The sequence below is a fragment of the Homalodisca vitripennis genome, chromosome 3 (assembly GCF_021130785.1).
Source record: "Homalodisca vitripennis isolate AUS2020 chromosome 3, UT_GWSS_2.1, whole genome shotgun sequence".
NCBI lineage: Eukaryota > Metazoa > Arthropoda > Insecta > Hemiptera > Cicadellidae > Homalodisca > Homalodisca vitripennis.
The window spans coordinates 65,469,455-65,491,142 of NC_060209.1; the positions used below are offsets into that span (position 1 = coordinate 65,469,455).

A 21,688-nucleotide genomic window follows, 5' to 3' on the forward strand; every position below is an offset into this window, starting at 1 on the left:
AATTTTGTCCTAAATTTAAACTCTATGGATTAAACCTTTCTCGAGATTTCTTGCTAGATGATTAATTCAATTTTTTTTAATTAAGTTAGGTTTCATAGCAATGTTCTAATAATTTAGATTCCGGTGAGCTACGGAGACTACTACCGGTACAACGTTAGAGCGCGTCGTAATCAAATCTTGTCATCCACTTTTAGCATTGACTTTTCACTCTATTATTTTTCGTCCTTATGAATAAATATGTCACATCCTCAAATCACATACAGGAATGATTGTTTACAAATTTATTTATTCTTGTATCTTCTCGTTGCCATTACGTTGCCATAAGACTAATGTAAAAATATTCATTAACGCTCAGCCAATCCCCATGGAGTGTCTTGTACGATAAACGAACTCGGTATTGCTCATACAGAAATGAACCTTCATCCAAAATTTCAAATATGTATGTCGTTTTGTTTTCGAGATATCACGCACAGACAGATATACAGACGGACAGAAATGAAATTTTTCCAGACTCTCAAATAATAGACGTCACTAAAGCTTAGTAATGATTAGTTTTGTAATTGGTTATAGAGCTTCATTACCTTTAATAAAAATATTAAGTAAACGGATGCATGTAAAACAAAAATAAATCACTTCCCTTCCAATCACCAAAGAAAATTTTAAATCCCTACATTTTACTACGAAATTAAGTAATAATAACTTAAGTAAGTCTTATAAAATATCAGCTTCAAATTAACAAAAATACTCCTACTCTTATGCGCTAAGAAGTATTTTACCTTAAAACCATTATCTCAATTGTGTTTATTTATCAAATTGACTTGAATTCACGTTTTATGTTTGAGGCATAGGCTATATCACAATGCAATTGAGTTATGTTGTGCTGGTCTAAAAAGTACTTTAAAAACTAAACTTTAACTGAAACAACCAAGCACATACGCAGAAATATAATGTAATGCATTTTAAACAATAATATGAGTATATCGGAAATTGACACTAAGCTTTCATGGCCCACAAAAATCTATTTATGTGCTCGTATAAAGCCATTAATTATGTCACAAATGGATGATTCTTGGTAAAGTGCTCATATTGTCTAATTATTGTAAAACCTGTAGGATTATAAACAAACCAACTAATAGTAAGTATTGATGAGAACAATTACATTTTAAACGGGTTTCATGTATGTATGTAGATTATCTACCGATACTTACAAGTGTAAGAAGACCTGAGTGAGGAAGGTGAGGAAGGAGTGAGCAGATGGTGAGGGCAACGCATCCTGTTGATGTTTGATTAACGACTCATGGTGGGTGACAAATCAAGTCCGAACTGACTATCAACCTTCATCAGAGCCAAGTGTAGCTGATGATGCTGAGGAATGCAATAAACACGAATTTATGAAACAATGAGGCAGCGTTTGTGTCTACGTACGCTTCCTCCGGTGAGTTTTGTTAGGTTACATCGCCATCAATGTTTATCGGCTGTAAATCGTAGAGGCCGCGAAGCTACTTCCTCTCGAGGTCGAAGACTGGAGTCTCTACCAGATTCCCACGACCTTCCGAGACCTTAATAGTAGCGTAGGGGCTACGCGCAAATCAAACCAAGAGGGCACTGTTTGGATTTCCTGGAAGGTCATAAAAGTTTGCAAATATATTAGTACCGTATTCCCTCAAAAGTTTTGTGTAATAAATTAAAATGCCTCTAGATAGAAAGAACCACTTGAAATATCGCTCGAGTTGAAAAGTTCCGATGAGGTATAAGTATTTTTACGTAGAACCCCGAGTGACATTCAAAGCTCTCGTATGTTTCGAGGACAGCGAGAAAGAATTTGTGGGAACGTAACGCTCAAACGTAAATACTTCTACCAGTATTATATAAATCCTTTTGGTACTGAGTGGCTTAGTCTCCAATCAATCGTAAGAATCTAATATTAATTCTAAAAGCTAGATGTCCTTCAGCGAGAACTATACTATTCTGGCTCGACTTTACAATATATTACCAATACATGTATGACAGCGGAGGTTAAACTATGGTTAAAGGATCATCTCATACAGCATACTTACTATTATGGTGTTTTTGAAATACTTCAGATGTTTTCAATGTACATTGGATCGTATTATCTATTAAATGTTTATCTAAAATATTAACGATTAGAGTACCAAGTGATGCTGCATGTTGCACTATAAATCACTTTCACAATAGAACTCATTTCATTTCAAGACTCTTACTATACTCTAATACTGTATCTTAGCTTTTTAAAGATCTAGATGAGGGGAGTATTGATAGATCAATTAAATTGGCTCGTTATTAACAAAAATAGAAAACCCTAAAATTTACGGGATTAATAAACTCTCTTTTTTTAAATACAAGTGTAGGATATGAAACCGGAAAGTAGGTTTTGATCTGACAAGAGTACTAGTTCTTTCAATTAAGTACGGAATTATCATTAAAAAAAACATCCAAACGAGTACCTAACGAAAAATATTTTATTATTTAGCACAACAAATTTGAAACTGGTTTTGGTACAGTTATCTTAAAAAACTATGAGAATAAATTGAATACTTGTACAAGAATACCAAACGTGTTGAAATTAATATTCAAAGTATAGTTAAGATTATTGCCATTAGCTAAAAACAGATTAATAACGAGAAATATTTCGAATTGTTATGGTAATTAGCTGTTGACAAACAATAGATAGAATTAGGTACTTTGAGTACAGTGTAGTAGAAAAGTAAAAAGGTTCAGTATATGAATATAGTTCCTAGCATGTACAGTTTTACTAACTTGCGTTGTAGAAGACTAATTAGAGAAGTACGAGAGTTTCTTATACTAAAAAAATATAAAAAAACTAGAGTCTCGTTCAACCAAAATTGATGGGACCGACAGAAAAACATTCAGTTAATAAGAAACGGTGTACCAAATAATGCTTTATATAGCGAAAACGTATGTTAACCATACACTGCTCTTGCACATTATTTTTGTTTTATGCTGAATTTTATCATACGGTCACTGTTTAACTTTGTCAATGAAACATAATAAAGTTTTAGTAAATAATTCGGTTGTGACTAAACATTCGATTAATTGGGTTCCGATAAGTCGAAATCCCAGTTTATGTTTTGGATGAAAAAAATGTGTATAGCTGAATAGTAGCCTATAATTGCACAAATGTTTTAAATAAAAATTATTTCTATAACCTTTGTTGTTTAGTTATGTTTCAAAATAAAATAGAAACTTCCGGCTGTATATTAATAATGATTAGCCAGATTAATAATCTGAAGGCAAATCCCCCGCATGGCCAGGAGAGCATAAAGATGTTCTGTAGAAATTACTCTCCATTTCTGGACCCCTAATAATACGCAAGCTCTTGTCGACCCCTGTCACCCTGTTATACTGATATACGGCGGTTTTTCCGGGGTTGAAGTGCCAGCAGGATGGGGTCGAGGCACTGATTGATTCCCGGGCGTGTGCTGTTCCTAATTACGCCCCCCTGGACGACTAATTGGTCTACAAATGTGGCCTAAGGCCGCGGTGCGACATGTGGTGTTGCGCTGGAGTACGAAGCGCCCCTCATCGCCTTATCGTTGTACACCCCTCGCCACTACTGTTTCTGCAATAAGTACGTAGGAAAGGGTTTCCAGTCAGTGTTATAAAAACACCACATATTCGACATTAACAAATGATGTAGTCTTAGAGTTTACGATATTATAACGTACTATTTGGAATAAAGTTGGCCGAAATCGGCATTCTCGATGTTGCATTTGCCACATCAAAACCCTTAATTTGACTCAATGGGTCTCTTTATTTAAAACTTTTGGTTTCTCCTCTACATATTTTGATGGAGAGGGGTTGGCTGATCCATTAAAAACACTTGCAGGTTATCTTGTTTCACACCGCTAAGAGATTTTAAAATACCACATCGTTCAAAAAATAGTCTGGAAGTGAGATTATTGGACTCAGTTTTTATAATGATAAAACTTTAAACAGAAATTTTAGCTATTAATTTTGACTGCGGAATACCCAGCAATGGCAGAGCAAGTTTACGGATTTTGTTTGTAAATGTTAATTTGACCAAATTTTCTAAATTAATAAATGATGTAGTTTCATGCGTTTACGGTATTTTATGGTCTCCTTCTCGTTCTAAGAAAAGAATAATCTAGATTTTTTATCATTAATTGTATGGAACACTATTTTTATCCGTATCTACATGACTATTCTATCTATTTGGTTGGTTGTTTTAGACTTTAGTATGAGTTGATGTGCTAATTCATAATTTATTAGTTTTGAATTCATGGGGTGAGTTAGATTTATGGCATATTTGATTTGAATAGATAAATATTTTTATATATTAACGCAGCGGTAATTGTTTTGTGAAATCATCAGAATATTTATGAAGCAGGGTTATAAAAAGGTCGGTTTCACCCCTCAAATACGAGTCAGATTTACACCTGATCGCTCTTTTAATTAGTAATGAAAACTCGCAGTGTCGATGAGCAATGCCTGGTGACAAGCCTCGTACTGCTTACAAAAGAATCCTCTTGATGGTTGACAATTATTTAACGATGAAAAATACTCAGTGTATGATAAAAATATGTGATTGCTTTGCACATTTTTCGTCATTATTTAAGTGTAAAGCTCTTTTGAAATCAATTAATACTAAAGATAGGTATGTTATACTTTTGGGTTTACAGATTTTTACAGTTTTTTTGTGAAGATAATATTAAGTTAAATTATTTTAGGTTATGTTCTGTAACATTCCTAATGAAATTAGTTTCGATTTAGCCTTGACATTGGAAGAATGACTGGTGTTCCTCAAGGGCCGGATGTGGGACCTCTTCTTTTCCTGGCGTCTCGTCGGCAGCGGCAGTATCAATGAACCATTCATCAAACCAGTCTGCTTCTGTTTCTATAAGTGCCCTCCTCACCCGCTGGTTCTTGTGCCACTGTCACTAAGTTGAAGATTTTCTATTTTTGGCTTTAAGTTATATTGTTATTCGTGTTTTATTAACTATTTAGCTACCGAGAGCTCATCAGATAAATACAAACATAATTCGATAGTCACGCAATAAGTAGAATTGAACGAAATTCTACTTCTTTGCTTCTGTAGCGTTGAATTGCTGTCGGCTAACTAAGGGTATTTTACCTCTTCAAAAGTGCATTCTGTTCCTGGAAGCACTGAAAGTGTCTGCAGGCTGCAGGGGTCATTGCGTAACAAAGCGTGCAGGTGTTGGTTCTCGCGAAACATTATCGCGGCAGTTGACTAGGTCAGTCACACCAGGTTTGTGTGTGTGTTTGTTTTATAATGCTGTGAGTGTAGTGTGGATGCGGGGAATGGTGGGGGGGAGCCAGCCGAGCGAGGGTCGCCGTATCGTTGACCCATTGAACAACCAGTTTCTCATTTGCATGAACACCGCAGTGTAGTCGCCTACAGGGCACGGACTGTCTAAACACATCGTCATCACCTTAATCAATTATAGTTACGGCAGTGCAGGTTAGAATTGAGAAGGTCACTGGATTAAGGGCGTAATCAGCATTTTTACTGCCCTACTACCTAGTTAGGAGTAGTTACCAAGCTCTAGAAAACAATTTCTTGTAACGCAACCAGTATTCACATCTGGAAAGTAGAAATCAAGATATCCAAACCAGTTTGTCACAGCGATCTGTTGTAAAGAGACTGTTGATTGAAACTAGACTAATGGTAGTGGAGGAAAATATCGTGACCGTGTGTGTGCATTTAATGCATTGGAATTATTTGAAGCCAGCACATATATAATTTCAAATTTCGCATTAAAAATATACAACTGCTCATATTAGCAATTACTAGATAAGGATAAAAACTTTAAAATATGTACATTGTAATGCATAGTAGATTATTTTATAATTTACGACTATTCAATGTGGTGATAAGTAACATCGGTATCTTGCTAGCTGGCATGGCAGTCAGTAGCTGTCACCACTCGGAAACGACGTGAGGTTTGCATTGACACTCCCCACCATACTGTAGTCTACAACTGCCTGCCATTTGCAACCATGATGCTAATCGTGAAGTAGACCACCTCATCTGCTTCAATTTTGTGGTATATGACATGGCAGCCAGTACCTATCACCCTCCGGGAACCGCTTGCAATTTGAATTGACTCACTCCCTCCTTATTGTACACATTCCCAGCCATCATTATGATGCTAACCGTGGAGTAGACCACCTCATTTGCTTTAATGCCGTGGTATATGGCATAGCAGTCATTACCTATCACCCTCTGGGAACCGCTTGTAATTTGAATTGACTCACTCACTCCTTACTGCACACACTCCCAGCCATCATTATGATGCTAACCGTGAAGTAGACCACCTCATTTGCTTTAATGCCGTGGTATATGGCATGGATGTCTGTATCTGTCAACATTCGGAAACCATTTGAAATTTGCACTAACATACTTTTGCCTTACTGCTACTTTTTAATACAGCTATGACTGGCTTAGAGTTTATAAAATATTTCATCATATTTTAAACCAAAAAGTAGAGGATAATGTTTTTGAATATGCCACCAAATAAACAGTAAAATAATAAAACTCTGGAATGCATAGTATTTTTGTAGCATGATAACAGCGTAATTATACAGCTAAAACTCTGTTCGATCATTATTGCTGTGTGATAAGTAATCAAATATTTGGCAATTTAGAACATTTATGTACATTTAAAGTAATTAATTTCTAAAATTTATTTTTATTACATTTGTATTTTATGTGCAAATTTATTGATAAATATCTGAAAAGTACACGTTATGTTTATACTTTAAAATGGAGTGAAGATATAAATTGAAAATATCGAAAAACTCCATAACTATAATTTAATACATAGACTTGAATCTCGTGAACATTTTGAAACAATACGATAAGAAACCTGATACACTCGGGTAAGAGTTGTTCAAACTGGTCGGTCTTTACATTAAGAATATTTGCTTCCGCGTACTTTGCAATACGTAAATCTCGATAGTTAAATCTGAATCGGTTCCAATTAACAATGGTTTGATTAAAAGTACATCAAATTTAATTTCCGGTTTATTTTAAATTAATTAATGTATTTTAACAGTGGTATGTTTAACTTGAATTGATGTTGTTATTCATTCTTAAATTACAACTGCATTACAGGTCAATGTCAATTCGAGACTGTTATAAAAGATTTTATCTCAGGTACCATCTGAAGGAATTCTTAGAATGGTTAGATAATTGGGGATTCTGAGAGGCTAAACTCGAGAGACCTTTGAGCCGGGATTGGAGTAAGCGTAGGTTCAATATAATTAATAGACGTGCAACGCTTTTAATGGCAATGTTCATCTCAGAACTGGGCTAAATTTATTAAATTGCCAAGTTTGGGTGGCCATTTTTAATTGAGATGTTTTCATTTAAACTGTGAATGTTTTGGGGTTCTACATTTACATCCATAACTCGGAAATTCGCCACGCTTTTATTAGTCACAATCTCTATAACTAACGAGCAGATTTAGATGTATCATATTATATCATTAATATTAGATTTAAATCTTGTACACACGTTCATCTCACCGCTTTAATGATAGCTAAGAAACTATTTTTAAAATACTCAGTTTCGGAAATTATACAAGCATTCACTTGGAAACGGATTCGAAAATGACATAACTCAATTGTTTGACATAATACATTTAGTTAGCTTACTGAGAAATCAGACCTGAAATATTTAACGTCTACATGCTAGAGTAATAAACCCTTCTTCATTAGAATCATTAGAATTTGTTGGATATAAGAATATCTTATTGTTTTTTCCATGTACTAATGGTGTTACCGTAAATAAATACATAAATCTATTTCGGAATATTGCGGTCGTACAGAGAGGTCCTTATGCTTCCATAATGTGCTGAATGTCATTGCATTCTACATATACAGTGATGGTACGTCTTCTAGGCGCTCCACATTCCTGGTCTTAATGCAGGCCTAAAAAATTTAAATATCTTTATACTTGAAGTAAAGTAGATGTTACTCTAAAGATTGTCTCTCAGAAATAGAATTTCTCTCCGATTCCAGGGCTTCACAGTAGTTGATTTTAAATGTACTATTTTAAATTTACTGCAGAAGAAACACTAATTGGCACTTTGTTTCTTAATAAACGATCAAAATATCGTTGTTGAGAGGGGATTATACTTTTCAAAATGATGAATAATGAGTCAGAATTTCAACCAATTTTCCAGTGATAGTGGTGGAAGGGCTACTTATTACTTACTTAAAAAAGCTTTTACTTACTTCTATAAAGAGCCGTGTTGGGGGGGAGAGGGTTTCGCAAAACCCCGTCAAGTGACGTCTCATGTTTCATATCTTGATAAGAGAAGAATCTTAAAAATAACAGGAGGTGTAAATTGATTATCCACTATATGCTCTAGTGAAGTTAGAATTTTGTACTTCCTCAAACGCTACCCATTTGTGATAAAGTGGCCGGAAATCGGTATTCTTGATGTTGCCTTTGTCTCAAGTCCTTTAATTAGACTAAATGAGTTTCTTTATTTTAAAATTTTTGTTTCCACACCACATATTTTGATGGAAAGGGGATGGCTGATTACAAATCCATTAAAAACGCTCGCAGGTTATGTTATTTCACTCCGCAAAGAGATTTAAAAATTCCAAACCGTCCAAAAAATAGTCTGGAAGTGATTTTATTGGACTCGGTCTTTATAATGATAAAAAGTTAAACAAAAAGCCTGCGTTAAACTTACAATATATTCTATACCAAATGTACCTATAATAATTGTAACTTCATAATTCCAAGCAAGTTCACGGAATTTGATCGTAATATTGAGCTCAACAGTCTTTTTTTGGGGGTTTTTATCGGTCCGGCTCGCCGCCAGATACACAGTCTTCATTGCTCATTCGATAGAGTGGTTTTCGAAGTGGGGATCTGCCAAAAGTCAAGCCCTTATGTCAGGAACGCTGATCCCCTTGGCTGATCTCGTAAAAAGTGCAATATTACGAAAGTTAGTAAGGGAAAGCGTTTTAACCCGTCGGTGGTAGATTCTGAAGCTTCTGAACAACCATAGTTTCTAACGCTCGTGTTCATAAAAAGCCTCAGTTTTTCTGAAAACTCGAATAAGTCATATCAAATGGTCTCCCAGGCGGATGCCCTTTTATGACTACAGTGGGTGGAGGTGGGGTGGCGCACGACGCCTAGCATTGTTGTCAAGTGCAGTGTCAGATGATGTGGCTATCAGCTGGTCCCCTCCCCGCTCCCCACCCACTACCACCCTACCACCCCTCCCTGTCAGCTGCTCCATTGTTGAGCTTCAGTCAGTCGCACCGCCGCGCGCTCTTCGAGTTGACGTGTTCGTGTTCGTGTTCGCTTGTGTAACGGTGTGAACATGTGACCAGGAGTGCAGATTTACTGTGTGTTCAGTTTTAATTAACGTTTTATTTTTCGGATGTAAGTATAAAGAAGTAGTTATTTATGCATGAATGATTACACGAGTGTATGTGAACGCGGTGCTGTCGCTATTGAATTGCGTTATTTAAAAGAATGATTTGTAATGACTTGGCCAGCTAACAAAGTTCTCATTCATGATACATATAATATTAATATATTATTTCTTTAGTTTATACCACGAAAACATTCTATATATTGAGAATATAGTGTAAAACTATAAAATAGAACAACACATATTTGGTAAATTAATAGATGTTTTCGGTTTAACTAGCACTGCTTTAAAAATTTAATTTTATCCATTAACTATGGTGTACAGTACAATAGATTAAAGTAACTTGTTTATCATTACGCTAACGCTATCACCCCATTCCCCATACAAAGAATTCTAATCAAATTTTAGAACGCAATAAAATCTAGTATTTAAATTCTGTAAACTTCCAAAAGTTGTGGTTTCCTTCTAAAAAAAAAAAAACTGTTGTTAACTGTTTATATTGTAATAAAACATCAGTTTTTTACAGCAAATGCACACTGAAACACACTGTGACAAGGAGTATTTTACGCGGAGAGATAACAAGGGGTTCCCTACCCTTGAACCACTTGAGGGGGGACGGTCTAGGGGCCATAGGAGCTTCCGTATCCCCTAACAAGGAGCAGGACCCGTTCTTTATATCAGATCGTCAGGAGCAAACAATGGACTGTTCTGTAAAATAGGAGTCTATCCTTTGTACAAATTTCATTAGGTTGTGGTTTAATTCAGAAGAGAATACTCTCTTTTCATTGTCATTTGTTAATTAATAACTCTTGGAGCCGAGTATGTAATTTTAGATTGTTCGTTTGTCTCTCATGCTAGTGAAAAGCGTGGCGAATAATCAAGAAGACAACACCGTTAAGCCCAACTGCAAGCTTCAAACACAATAGCTTACAACCCTACATGATAAGATCCTTAAGGTATAAATTTGTCAGACGAGCGTGTCTTTGAAATGGAGGAAGAAGCAAGTGTCTGTGTTTACTGCCTGTTCTGCGTGTGATTGCTAATTACCGTCTTTTGTTTAATCCAAAATAAAGTCTCTGTTATTGAGTGGGTTTTAGGAAGATTAAATGGAAAGGTAAAACTCGTATCGTTTTAATCTGGTTTTATTTTTTGGAGGTAATGGGTTTTTATAAACACTCACTTTAGTGGAGTATTGATCACTTTGTTACTTGTTGATGTTTGATTATATGCAGTGATTTTGGACGGTGAGACATAAAAAATAAGATTTCCCTCTTTAGAAATCAAATTAAATATATTGGAATTGTTGCACTCAACAAGCACCTGGCTAGTCAAAATATAATTAAGACAAAACAACTATTTTTTAAGTACTTTCGGTGGTTGCACTTCTCAGTAGCACGAGTATTTTTATCTGAGGAAGGATTTTATGGTCTCTACCTTGTCAACAATTTAGATGCTGCTGTCTTGGATTTGGTAACTCAATTATATTCAATGCAATCAAGTGATTTTCCCTTAGCAAATAACTGATTCAAGTGTACATGAAATTACTATATCCAGTACTGTACCAGTTTCCTTGTAACAGTAACTGTAGTTAAGTATTGTCACAACACCCACGGTGGACGCAATAAGCAACTTGATTCTACTCGTTTGAATGGGTGAAGAGACAGTTGCTGGAGACTGGCGAGGAATGATGTAAGCCCGATAGGATTTGGAAAAAAACCTGGAGACCTTTGTCCTACTGGCAATGAAAAGGTGAGTGGTGTCCAAGTGGTTTCCACACCACGAAAATGACCATGCATCGGGATAACTGGTCATTGAGGCCGGCTCTATCTCAGAAATACAATGTTGAGTCTACTACCATCGTATTTACGTCCATTGACCCTATGACATTTTGTAAGTGGAAGATGGCACCAAAACACTAAACCTCCATGAATTCAGGTAGTGCCAGGGTAAATCACCAGTCACAAGCGGTGGAAATATAGATATCTCGAATAGTGTTGTATTATCTCCATAATTTGGATGGATGAACATGGGTTATTCCTACTTAAGGAAGTATCAACGTCCTTCCTATAATTCATATTCTGATCCGTTCACTGTACGTTTTTGTTCATATGCTCGTTATTAAAATTGGGGACAGTTCAAATTCGGTAGAGGTTTCCATACAGTATTGCCGTATTAAGTGCAAACAAACATTTACCTTAGCCTGGGAGTAAAGTCGCGGTTCTCGAACTGAAAGGTAACTGGTTTGATGCACGGGAGGTTCAATAAAAATGTGTTAAATGGGTTTCAACTGGTATCCCTTAAAAAATTCGGTAAGCTCTAATGAAAATGTCAATGTCATTGAAAGAATCCCTAAAATATTGAGGCGAAGCGGACCTTTTTGACAAGGGATTGGGACTACACGCTATAAAGATAACCGTGCAACTGTTGTTGGTTGAAGAAAAAAAATGCTAAATATTAGGAAGAATCAAATTATTTTGTTGAAGAAAAGACCCATTCCTTATAAGTTTTTATTGCAAATTAACCGACGCCCGAAGGATACGTTTTAATATTAGGAGGCATGCTTTGCAACCGACAGTAGTGAAAGAGAACGTATAAGTAGTGTAATGTCCCTAATATCCCATATATTTAGAATTATTGCTCTCGTTTAGAACAAACTTTATTTGGGCACTAAAAACGTGAATTGATTAATTAATTTCAACTGTTAAAGGGATAAGATAAAATCAGCCACCGATAAAGCTTCCAAATAAAAGAAGTTATGGATTTTTCTGTGGAACATCTGCAGCACATTCCACCGGCAATGTCGCCTTGTCGCGTACATCTCACGAAGTTGCCGATTAGCTTAGACGTCGCCAGGTTATCTGATGCTACGAAGACGTTAAGGAGCGCCAGGAGGTGTGCCATTTAGAGACTTAGTAATCCTATTACTTGTCATTGTGTACGTGAGTGACGAATCCGATAAGAAACGTTATTAGCATAATACGTGACTAGATTTGGCTTGTCAGAAAGTCATCTACAATCACGAGTAGAAAATTAAACAAACTCATCCTCGGTATAACTCACTACCTCACCATTTTACAGTTACAACCCTATGCACATTTTCAAGCAGTTTAAACTTTACCTACTCAGTTTCTTACTACATAAATAATAAATCCTTTTTAAATTTTCATCTGTATAACCCGGTTAAAATCCACCGTACTCGTAAATTTACGTGACCACCAAGTACAGGTAGAACTACTCTGGTCAAATACACACAACTCCTGTATGCATACTCAACTATTCAATCCTATGCACTCCTGTTCAAGTAACCTATTCATAAATTCACCCAAACATGACCACAATTAATTAGTTTTCCCAACTGCCTATTAACAACCTTATCATTTTATATGGACATTCTCAACCATTCAACCCTCTGAACACTTGTTCGTGTTTATGCTCACTGCAGCTATAATTGTTCGGTCCAAATACAAACATAACTCCTTTACACATTCTCATCCGCTAACCCGTTTGCTGTACTGCTCATGTTCAAAGCCAATACAACTATAATTATTGTCTTCGAATACAATTACTCTTATATACATTCTCATCCCCTAAACCTTTTGCAGTACTGATCATGCTCAAAACCAATACTAATTATTGTCCTCAAATACAGAAATGACTCTTATGTACATTCTCATCCCCTAACTCTTTTGCAGTACTGTTCATATTCAAACCCAATACAACCATAATTATTGTCTTCAAATACAAACATAAACACTCGTTCAATGCTATACACTCTTGTTTACTTTTACACACACAATACAGCTATAAATATTCTGCCCATATACAAATATAACCTATGTATACATTTTCAATAGTTCAATCCTTTAAACCCTTGTTTCACACACAATGCAGCTATAATTATTCTGCCCAGATACAAACATAACTCCTGTATACACTCTCATCCGTTCAATCATTTGCACTCCTGTTAACACATCTATAATTATTAGTCTGCCCAAATAAACAAACAAGTACTGCTCTCAATCGTTCAAATCGTGTTATCCAGCACGCCTGTTCAAGCTGTTTCTAAAACCATGTGCCCTCCCTACACGGCAACAATGACTCCGCTCTACTGTCTATTACACAAATAACTCCTGCGTAAATGCTCAACCGTTCTACCCTGTCCGTGATACTGTAAACAGAAATTCTATTCGAAATAAATCGTGATGCATTGTTACCAACGTTAATTAAATGTTTCCACTCTGTCACTCATTCGTTTGCCGGAGCATAGACTACATGACTGAAAAAGTGCTTGTTTTTTTATACATTTTTGTTCGAAGTGTATATACTATTCTTATATATAGTATACTAAGTGTATATATTGAAAGGCACATGCTTGATCTTTTCTTTAAATTACAAATTCTTTTACAAGAAAATATTTTAAAGGAAACAATAATATCATGAAACCGTAATAAAATATTAGCGAGTGTTCTGTAATGCACATAAATTCTTAATATGACAAGGGATGTAACAATAAGAAAAAAACATTCATAAAGCATTCGATCAAGTTACTTAAATACTTTAAATTTTTTTATTAACCTTTGAAGATTTATTGAAAACAAGTTACAACACTGTAATTTTGTATTTACACGTATTCTTACACAGATCTTATTTAGTGTATAAAGATAATTTGATTTCTGGTTACAAAATGAAGACAATTACTCTACATTACATTTTCCATACACTGAAATAACAGCCAAGATAAGATAACGTAGAAAAAGATGACAAAATTACAATTAATTTTTTAGGATTAGATGGCAGCAGTTATGAAAACCTGAGACAATTGGAAAAAGCATCAATACTCCTGAGAGACTACATTTAAATTAAATAAACCCAGGATATAAGTTCATTGAAATTTTAAAAATACAGCTCCTTTATAATTAATTATTCATTGACTATTATTAACAAAAAGCTTTTTTTGGTGACCTTGTTTAATGACTCCACTGAAGGTTTACTTTTTTAATACTAGTGTACTTTTAATTTCTTTAGTGTAATTCAAATTGTAAAATATTTATCGTTAAAAATTACACATACCCAATCATTGGTGTTTTATTCTGGTAACAGATGTAAAGGAAGATTCTTTGGCTATAAACGAAGTCAGCGCTGTAAACCAAATTGCTTGAACGAATTAATAAATTATTAGTTATAATCACAGAATACAGAAAATGGAATAAAGGCCTGACATAATTGAATGATCTCACTTAACGTCCAGACTATGTCGTATTATTCAGTATACAGTATATTATTTATCTCTCTCTCTCACACACACACACACACACGTACACCGTATCAAAACAAATGTAAAGCATTCTCGTTAGGGTAACTATCCGCTATAGAATCCAAGTCACAATTAAAAACCGTTTCGTCTCCACAATAAGTGAAAAGGCGGCTCTAAGCATTGCACGACGACGTCTCATTATGCACAAGCCTGTCATTATGGCTGCATACTCGCTCTTCCACGTTCTTTCCCATCTTGGTTTAATTCAATTCAATCCGCATGTTACGACTGGTGCTTTAATTGTGAGGAACACGTCGCTGAATCCGTCGACTTGACGAGTGGGATAAAAGTGACTTATTTTGGGATATTTAGTGACGAAGGTGACGATTTGTACGCTCAGTACAGTAACGTACACATTTTTCGGCTCGTATAGCCTAATAATAATTATTATTATTGTACTATTCCGAGAGCCAATTGGTATTGTACTAGAACCAACCTGGTCCTCCTTGAAATCGATAGTGGACTTTCTTTTGGGACTCAAATAGCCACGTAGGTTTTGTGGAGATCGAAATAGAACGTATCGAAAAGGTTAAAAATGTGAAACAGTCGTGTTTTTCCTAGCGTGAAATATTTAAAATTAACCGTCTGACAAGTAAAGGGATGTTAAATATGCGTCAGCTAACCATATCAAGACAACGCTCTGGTATGATTTGTTTATTTTAACCTAGTTTTTAATAACGTGTTAGGTTAGTTATTTACCTCAAGAAGAGTTCAGATTACAGATCTCGAAACGTAGTGTTAATGATATTTTGTATCACTGAACGGTGGCAAATGTCCGGAAAAATCCTGTTTCCCTCACATATCAAGAGGTTATATGGTCATATCAAAAGGCTCAAAGTGCCAACTATATTCCGTCTCCTTATATAGTGTCTGACGGTGAAATGACTATTGTACATGTGTGTGCAGGTTGGTTTATAATGTGTCAAGTAAGGAAACATTTGATCTGATAAATGAATTATCATTCCATCCATATCTCCAACCCTTTGAATATTCTCCAATCTCAACTAGCTTGGTAGACGCTTAGAAAAAATCCTTATTTCAAGAAACACCATGTTCTGTGTTTATGCACCACACGTAGGCTTTCAGCTCCTACACTATAATAATGATATGCTGTTACGATTAGCATACAGATGTTTAGATCAATAGCTTAGCAAACGATGGACAAATCTGAATACACTTTTTTCTGGAATAAGAAATGAAGTAAACGTTAGAATAATAACATGGTAGCAATACATCCAACAATGTGTTTTCAGGCGTAGCAGGCTTGGCTGGAGATCAGTGAAAATTAAGCCTATAAATCATTTCATTATTGACTTAAAGAATTTTAGACAATCATACGGCAGAGAGATTTTTACTTCCTCCCGCAAACAAGAGAAATTCACGGTTGGACATGCAACATCTTAGAACTCATCCTTGTCTATGAAGTTTCATGTAAAATGCAAAAATAGTCTACATATGGAATATTTCTCAAGATATCTTCCCACATGATACATAATCAATTTTGTTCATTAAATTGACGTTCATACTAGCGTTTAAATAATGAAAGTCTGTTGCGATAGTTAGGCTACATGTGTAAATATGGCACATGTTAAAATCACTTTTGGGTATACTGATTGCTTTAAATATTTATTTATTCTGATTTTTTTGTTGCCATCATGATTATCTATAAGATCTATGTAAAAATATTCGTTAACACTTAAATCTCCTTGAGTAACATGCACATGTGCAATTTCATATATATATATATATATATATATATATATATATATATATATACATATATATAATTTCAATAAACATTGAATCACAAAAAGTACTTGCTCCGCCGGGAGTCGAACCCGGATCTCTCACTTGCCGGGTGAATGTGCTACCATTACACCACAGAGCGCTTACTTTTTACGATTCAATTATGTTGTATTTGGCCGTATCTGTCACATATGCGTTTTAAATAAGCAAACTAACATATGATCGGAAGACCAAATACCTGTCAAACGACTTTTATTTACATTAAATTGTATAAATGGCAATAGCCTTATTTAATTTCAATAAACATTGAATCACAAAAAGTACTTGCTCCGCCGGGAGTCGAACCCGGATCTCTCACTTGCCGGGTGAATGTGCTACCATTACACCACAGAGCGCTTACTTTTTACGATTCAATTATGTTGCATTTGGCCGTATCTGTCACATATGCGTTTAAATAAGCAAACTAACATATGATCGGAAGACCAAATACCTGTCAAACGACTTTTATTTACATTAAATTGTATAAATGGCAATAGCCTTATTTAATTTCAATAAACATTGAATCACAAAAAGTACTTGCTCCGCCGGGAGTCGAACCCGGATCTCTCACTTGCCGGGTGAATGTGCTACCATTACACACACATATATATATATATATATATATATATATATATATATATATATATATATATATATATATATAAGTCAGTTCGTTTTTATGATATCGTGCGGACAGACAATCAGGAGACAGAAATGAAATTATTTCCGCCCATAAGTGATATAGGCTTCGCTAACGCTCAGCGAATGTATTTATGTGGCGAGTAGTTAATAATATTGTAATACTCTGAATGCTTGTAACTAAAATGGTGTATGTGCTACATTTTATTGCTTTTCAACAATTGTTTTTTAACACTCCATAAAAAATCGCTATAAGGCATATATTTTTGTACTTCTTGCCCACGGAACGAAGGTTAGGTAACGAATCCCAACTTCACCGCTAATAAAGATGTGGTGGACACTAAAGTTACAATTATATAATGTAAAGATATAAAATTGTATTTTCTAAATGTTTGATCTTTGCTCGTGTGTTGTTAAGCTGAAACACATAGAAATTAATCAACTGGGCAAGGGTTTACATCCTTGAGAGCTCTCAGGATAGGCGAGCACGAGGGTAGCCGACCCAACCCGAACATTAACGAAGCCACGTTTCAAATGCACTATCTGTAGAAGCTGATATGTTAATGGTCTTTTAGAGAGTGGCTCGTCTATCTCTAGATTCCCACAACATAAATGACCTTTAGCGGCTAATAGTTTTGTTCTTTGATGCTTTACCGTTGAACATCAAGTTTAATAGAAGTGCCCAACTATCCTACTTCTAACTTAGCAATTACTGAGAATTGTACAAACCATTTTATTGAAAAGTTTACGAAAAAGAGAGATAGAGAAAATCTCTAGTACTGATACGAACATACACTCAGAACAAACGATGGGCTGAATAGGTAATAGTAGCTCCTACTGAATGTTGTATTAATAATAGGTAGGTCATTGTGGCTACTGAAATTCGAAAAAAGTTTAATATCTTATACCACGAATTCAATTATTGACAGATACGAAAAAAATTGGTCCCATGTTTAAAGTTTCAATCGGTGGAGAGGAAAAGGGTGTCCCCCAGTTATCAAAAAACGGTGAAGAGGTCTTTAACCTGTTACATGCAATCTTGTGATTGTGATCGTGAAATGAACTTCTAAGTGATAAGTAGCAAAAGATGAACACTGTGGACCGGTTCGGCTGTCAAAGGATAAAATGTCAAACACTTTAAAATTCTAGAACTTCATTAAACTCCGGAGTTAATGGGTTTGGCAGTCACGGGTTTATGAGACAAACTTGGGAATTTAACAGTGTTAGGGTGTAAAGTCTGAGGTTTGGCTGATAAAACTCCGAAGTTTATCAGAGAATTCTAGATATGTTGGTATAAGTCACTTCCCGCCACTTATTTGAAATCTTCAGCACATTTCCCTACCGCAAACTGGAGAGACATACCATTAATTGAATTTCATCGTATCAGTTGTGAAGCTATATAAAACCTCCATAATATGCTTTGTTCATTACAAATAAAGGTTTGGTTTCATAAACAAAATTAAATTAATGTCTTTATTTCTGCCTATATACAGACTTTTGTATTGTGTAATACCGATTAATATTCTTTGAAATTGAATTATATAATAATATAGTTACACGCCCTGTTGTCTCAAAATCTATTACACATTTACATTAACTACACATTGTATCACTGAACCTTTGTACACGACAAACATATTTTAGGCAGGACCTATCTCACCTCCTTTTTACGAGATACAAAAATAAGAAGTATTAATTGTGTTATTTATAAAACACAAACTCAATGTTCAAAAATTAAAAGATATTTACTTTTTTTGCTAGGTTACACTTATTGTGTGGTTCATCGACACACCATAATAACATTTTATCCAGTGATACCATGAAAAAATTAATTTCTTATGTGACATTGATTTCTTAGTAAAACATCTATAGTTTAGAAGACTCTATGTATGGATTATTGAGTTTATCTTAGGTGGAAAATTCTCTAGTGACTACTTTTGAATGCCTTTCTTTAAATATTTCATTAGAGAGTGAGTTAAAATGGTTTTATCGTCATTGCCTGTATGTGCAATGCATTGGATATGATGCACATCAACACATACATACTCTAAATTATCAAGGTATTCCTTATTAGTTTTGTCACCGATAACCCGGAATGGTTTGTACCTACGCTAAACTCCAGAGTTTCATTTTAAACTCTGCTCTGGCCAGGAATTTAAAACTGCCCAAAATAGGTGAATATTAATCCCTGGACTTTGGCTGAAACCCTAGAGTTTCATAAATCCGTGACTACCGTAAACGAGCAGATCTAACGAAAGTCTAGTACTCCGTAAACATCTGACTCGCGAAACCTATAGAGTTTAGCTGACGCTGTAAACCTTAAGAGTTTAGTTACACCCGAGAGTTTTGTAACGCCTTGACTGCTGAATCCATTTCATCACGTCTTGGTTTAAAAACGATTTAACACCAAATATAACCCATCCAAAAAGTTTTGTGGTTCGAGTTTATAAAACGGCATAATTAATCTTAAAAAACCTTTTTTTTAGTTATAAATGAACAGTGAAATTGGAAATCGTCTTTTCGTGCAATAATATTGTTTCAAAGTAGGCTACATAAATACTAACCTGTATTTATAGATTTCAGGTTAGTTTATGAAATCTAGTCCTGTGGTCTGTAGAGTGCAGACACACTTCACCACGCCGCCGCCGCCGTCTGTCTTTTCTGCGCATAAACAAAACACAGCAGTCGGCCAACTTCAAGGGATTTTCAAACATTTGTGTTTATGCATCACAGTATATTGTTCTTCCACTTATATTAGGGATTTTCGTAGTTATATCTCGCAAATCAAAAGAAACGTTTATGAATCAACTTTTCAAAATAATTTAGCTTAGTTCTACATTTTCAATTGACCACCAAAGAAGAAGCCTTGTCGTTAATTTATTTGTTAAAATTCATCTATAATAATTACTTTATAATGTAATGTCATTAACCTTTTTAGCGGCAAAATCTATTAATAGCCTACATGTAATTCTAGTTCTATACAGACAACATGAAGTCCTCGCTCTATTACAGAGTTAAATAAACGGACTAAACAATATACATTGTTGATAATATTCTGCCTTGAAAGATGTCCATAGCATACGTCTTGTATTGTATTCGTATTTGTCTTAATGTTTATCTAACCCAGATGTGGTTAATTTTTACACAGAACCAATCAGGTAATAAATTAAAGATATAACATTATATTACTACTGCGTTTTAAGTTCACAAGTAACGATTGCTGACGGTTATATTAACCAATACGTCTATTTTCTGATCTTATAATAACCAGAAAAAAGAATAAAGGAACAATAAGATAACAGCTATTGAATTGAACTTTGATAAGGTAATAAAGAGATAAAAATGGATACAAATAGTAAAGAAAACTACGAGGTTACCGTAATTAGTAAACGGCCAAGAGTTGTATATCGTTACAAAAATGTACTTTGACACTTTTACCTCCTCATTCTGGTTGTAGATATGAGGAATGTGTCTCATATGAAAGATAAGATCTAAACTTTTTGAGTTAATTTATTACTGTTAATGAATTAAACAGAGTTCGAGATTATTTTCAATGCATATAAGCCATTTAATATTGAATAAATATATGCATTTAGATGTATAGTATTCCTATCTTTGAAATGCCACGCCTCTCATTATTCTAGCAACAAAAATTTCAACAAACTCTTTTAAAATAATTTATTAATGTTTAATAATTATCCTGTGCTGAAACATATTAAATTATCGATTAGATGTGTTATAAAAGAAGGTAGCAATACGCCACATAGCTTGTAACAGGCTTCGCAGAGGTTGCATACAAGCTTTTGTTTGTCATAGCTTATTTCATAAGGCTGTATATGTGTTATTAAGTAACATGTTATAACGTCATATCATGGTACTCAGCTTTTTTACAGATTTATTTATCCTGCGATTTTCTTGTTGCCGTAATGGCTACTTATAATACCAACGTCATTTAGTTCGCAACCGCTCATCCAAATATTATGGAGTGACATGCATCATCATCGAACTCGACATTACTTATACAGATATGGCTAAAGGTTCGTGTAAAATTGACTAATATCTAGTCAGTCGGAAAAAATTTATTTTTCAACACTTTGTATAAGTTTTAATGTGCATAAAAATTTTAAGATTCATATTTTTGAATCATGAGTCAAGTCTGTTTCCTTAATTTTCAATCCTTTTCATATGCAATTACAATAAATTAAATGGTTAACTTCTGAGCCTGTGAAGAAATAAAATTTGTAATAGTCCTTCGTTAATCTCAAACTAAAGTAATCTCAAAACTTGGACAAATGTTATACATCAATTGAAGCCGTGTAACTTGCTATTACCATATCATAGACGTATATCTTTATATGGATTTATGTATGTAATAAAAGAATTAAACGACTGTTGCAGAGTGTTGTGTGTGGACGCCATGTGACGAGGACCCAACAGCCACCGTGGGGGCCGCTCCTTCCCGTAAGAAGTGAGTATTTTATCACATTTTTGTGTTAATATCACTTCGCAGATTTAGTTTATTCTTTTA

At 34.8% G+C, this 21,688-nt stretch overlaps 1 protein-coding gene across 3 annotated transcripts in view; it reads left to right on the forward strand.

Annotated features, from left to right (window-relative positions):
- The window catches only part of LOC124356997 (kinesin-like protein CG14535), a 420,258-nt gene that overhangs the window by 57,648 nt on the left and 340,922 nt on the right, over positions 1-21,688 (forward strand). For 2 of the 3 annotated variants that reach the window (XM_046808357.1, XM_046808355.1), the window contains exon 2: positions 21,559-21,628. The gene's annotated coding sequence lies outside the window, so the exon portion shown is untranslated. Of the gene's footprint in view, positions 1-9,306; positions 9,431-21,558; positions 21,629-21,688 lie in introns of those variants that run through there. The other variant, XM_046808356.1, reaches the window with a different exon arrangement.